The following is a 4,318-nucleotide window of genomic DNA, read 5'->3' on the forward strand; positions in this document are numbered from 1 at the left end:
AATGGTGTTGCTTCTCAGGGCAAAACCTGTCTTAGCATCCACACTTCACAACAAAATCAAAGCCAATCCAGGCAGCTCCACAGGACAGAGGTGTTTCCACACATGATCAAGCATGGTTTATTGACCATGCTCCTACTATTAGTAATGAGACCATGATAGGTCATCCATCAAGCAAGACACAGGGAACATAGATTTCTTTTCCCCCCCCGACTTTTTTTTTTGGCAGTTGGCCAGTATGGGGATCCAAACCCTTGACCTTGATGGTATAACACCGCACTCTAACCAACTGTGTAACTGGCCAGCCCAAGAACTTAGATATTTAGGGCAGACACAGAGTCTACGTTACTCACTGCTGACGCCCAGCACCAAACACGATGCCTGGTAAATAGCGAACACTTATTGAATGAGCGAATGAATGAATATATTCTGGGAGACAGAGGCAGCGTAGGCATTCCTTTGGCTGTCTGGAAGGTGCTAAGCAGGATGGCATTCTTCACCTCTTCCCACACCACCCACATCCCTGTCCTTTGGCCTCTTCTCCCCACACCAAGCTCCTCCCCTAAAGTATACCTCAAGTGTCAAAGACACCCTGTTCAACAAGCGTTCACTAAATGCCCAGCACCACGCTAGGCCATAGGGCAGAAATCCACAAGAAATAAGATGCCCCACCACCAGCACCTCACATTTCTCAGCAGTGTGTGCTGAATGTGGACAGAACCGCCTTGTATTCTCATTGGTTCATCCAGTTAAGGTTTGGGGTGTAGAACCCTATTGAGTTGTGGCAGTGGCAGGCATCTTCCCTAAAGAATATGATAATTCCTAATGTTAAACAATCTGAAAAGAAGAGCTCTACAAACCAAAAGAGAACCTGGAAGGTGAGCCTTTGACCACCAAGAACAGAACCTCCTGTTATTAGGAGTTTTCTCCTGGGTGTGGGGTCAGACTTTTCAAAAGGAGGCATGCCGCAGTGTGCTCCTGGATGACAGAGGTTTCTTTACTCCTTTGTGGCTCTGTGTTTGCTCCCTGAAGAAAGTGGTGTTTTCAGCCGAGGAGAAGTGTGAGGGGTGAAAGGAAGGGCAAAAAAGAGACAACCACATATGCAAAGGCCACAGGGGGAAGGGACACAGTAAAAAGGAAGACACTATGAAGACCAAGTAAGGGAAACAGCCCTTTTCCTCCTCTTCTATGATTTTTTTCCCCTCCAGGCATGTTTTAGAGTTTGAGTTAATTTCACTACAAAACATATTGGAGGGGTGGGGTGGGGCATTCTTAGCACCTTTACTTACAACTGAAAGATTTTCTGGCACATTCCTTAACCCTTCTGGGCCTTGGTTTGTCTATATAATGGGCATAAGAGATGCCCGGGGTGGGGGTGATGCCCCCCTAATTAGGATTGCTCATTAAATTAGACAAGTAAATGGTAATGCCTTAAACAAATGCTGGTTACTGGCATTTTCACAGTTTTCATTTCAGGGAAGTAAAAGGACAAAGTTGCAGTTCTAGGAATAATGAGTAGCCCACGGTCAAGGCAACTAAGCTGGCCTCACAATGGGCCTCCACTGCCCTCTGCCAAACGGCACCATGAGTAACACTGAAGTCCATGTTTTTTCTACTTGTCACCAATGTGCCAGAATCTCTTTTGCCTGGCTAGTTCGTGGGGCTTGGCTGTGTCATCTGGGAAGGGGACCCCCAACCCAGTGCCTGCCCCACTGAGTTCCCACTTCTTTAAGGGGCGTGCAAAGCTCTCCTGGACCTGGACCTGAGGACCCGCCACTCAGAACACCAGTGGCACATAGCAAAAACATGGCCACATGGTGTCCTGGGCTGTAGCCAAGGAGGGCTGCCAGAGAAATATAGGGTACCCTGTTAAATCTAAATTTCAGATAAATAAGCAATTATTTTCATTTGCTAAACAGAGCAACCTTAGACCAACTGGAAACTAAAGGCTGCCTACAGGGTGAGTTCAGCAGGCTCTGTGGGGGACATTCCAACTTCCCTGAGGCTTCCTCATTTAAAATTCAATGCTTCTCAACCAAGGCAATTATTTCTGGGGTGGTTTCCCTTTCTGGATTCAAAGCATCACAACTGAACACTCAAAGAGAATAATGAGAAAACCTGAGGTCCTTACATATGTCCAGTTCAAAATGAAGCTTTTCTCAAAGGAGGACCAACTACAGGAAGAAATATTGGAGAGGGCAGGAAACTATGACACTCCCTTAAAAACATTAATGCATAGCCAGCATAAATGATTTTATTTCTGGAATTCACATTGTAGGTCACTGGCCTGGATGAGAGCCTAGAAGCTTCCGAGGCAAGGTGGTAGTCAGACTTTGATCAAGGAGACACATTTATTTTTGCTACAACTATCTCCCTTCTCTTGAATGTCCATCAGAGACAGCTGCCTGATTAGTCTTGGGATGCAGTGATGAGCTGTTCACAACTATAAATTATCTTACTAGAATTAAGACTCCAAAGAACATGAGTTTGTTAGAGAAAGTGGACGGGGCATAGGCAGCATTAAAGGGCAACAAGGAGAAGCAGTAGGGGGCCCTGCAGACTCTCACAGGCAACTGGAGACTGTCATACTTCAACAGCAATGGTCCTGGAATTTTGCCTGATACATTTAGTGTCATGTTCTCTCTCAATCCCTTCTAGTGTGCCACCAAAAATTCTGGGATTACAGCCAGCCCCCCCCCTCTCAAATTCTGGGATTTGGGGCTGGCTCGTTGGCTCAGTTAGTTACAGCATGGTGGTATAACACCAAAGTCAAGGGTTCAGATCCCAGCACTGGCCAGCTGCCCCGCCCCCCCCAAAAGCTGGGATTTGACTAGTAATTGCTTAGGTCTGAGGGGAAAGGGGATTAAGAGTTTTAAAAGCTATTGCTATTCTTTTTGAGGTGATGAAAATGTTCTAAATTAACTGGTAAAATGACTGTTTAAATGTCCCAAAACTGGGGCTGGCCAGTTGGCTCAGTTGGTTAGAGCATGGTGCTGATAACACCAAGGTCAAGGGTTTGGATCCCCACTGGCCAGCCACCAGATAATAATAATAATAATAATAATAATAATAATAACAACAACAACACAACAACAACAACAACATTTAAGTGTTCCAAAACAGACTGGTGATGGTTGCACATATCTGTGAATATACTAAAATCCACTGAATTGTACACTTTAAATGGGTAACTTGTACAGTACATGTATAATACCTTAATAAAGCTGTTTTTAAAAATTCTTGCATGTAGGAACATGACAAACATGGAAGACATTGATCAAGAACACTGATCTAAACATCAATTGTAAGAGTTTGCAGGGGCAATAAAGGTAATAAAGAAGGCAGCAGATTCCATTTCTTTTTTCTGCTGTTGATAAAGTCCTAAGCCCAAGAAATCTTTTACTTTCTTCTTAACTCCACTGTTCAAAAAAATAGTGGCTCAAATGGTTCCTGACCTTTGGCCTCACTAAGAAGGGGTGGGGACTGGGATGCACTGAAGAGGGCTTTCTCCAACACAAGGGGCAGAAGGGGACAGCCCACACTCAATTTAGCTGAGAGCTGCCAGGTGGGTATTGGCCAGATACGAACAAAGCTTGGATTTTCTGTAACAAAATGTAAATCCAGATTTGTGTGTGTGTGTGTGAAAAGTTTTTAAAGTGGGTAACTGATTAAAGATTGGGCAAGACAACAATGCATGGAAGAGCAAACACATCTAGGGGTCCTCCTTTGCAACCTCTAACCGAGGGTGTCTAAGTAGTCCTGGTAGATGTCCCTCTAGACACACTGCCTCGCCTAGTGAATGACATTGTGAATAAGACACAACTCAGCACTTAGCTCAGTTGTGGCTTCCTTTAAAAGCAACAGACCAGACCAATGAGTGAAAACAACCTAAGTGTCCATCAACAAATGAATGGATATACAACATGTATATTGTATTCTCTGTACAATGGAATATTATTCTGTCTTTAAAAAGGGATGAAGTACTGGACATGCCATAAAATGGATGGACCTTAAACATATGCTAAGTGAAAGATGCCAGACACAAAAGGCCACATATTGTATGATTCCATTTCAATGAAATATTCCAAATAGATAAATACATAGAGACAGAAAGCAGATTAGTAGTTGTCAGAGGCTGCGGAAAAAGTGAGATGAGAAGTGACTTCTTAATGGGCATGGGGATCTCCTTTGGGGGTGATGAAAATGTGTGAGAACTAGATCACATCAGCCAAAAGGTGGAAACAATCCAAGTGTTCATCAGCAGATGAATGGATAGACAAAATGCACTACATACATAAAAGGGGATATTATTCTGCATTAA

The sequence above is a fragment of the Cynocephalus volans genome, chromosome 9 (genome assembly GCF_027409185.1).
Source record: "Cynocephalus volans isolate mCynVol1 chromosome 9, mCynVol1.pri, whole genome shotgun sequence".
Lineage (NCBI taxonomy): Eukaryota > Metazoa > Chordata > Mammalia > Dermoptera > Cynocephalidae > Cynocephalus > Cynocephalus volans.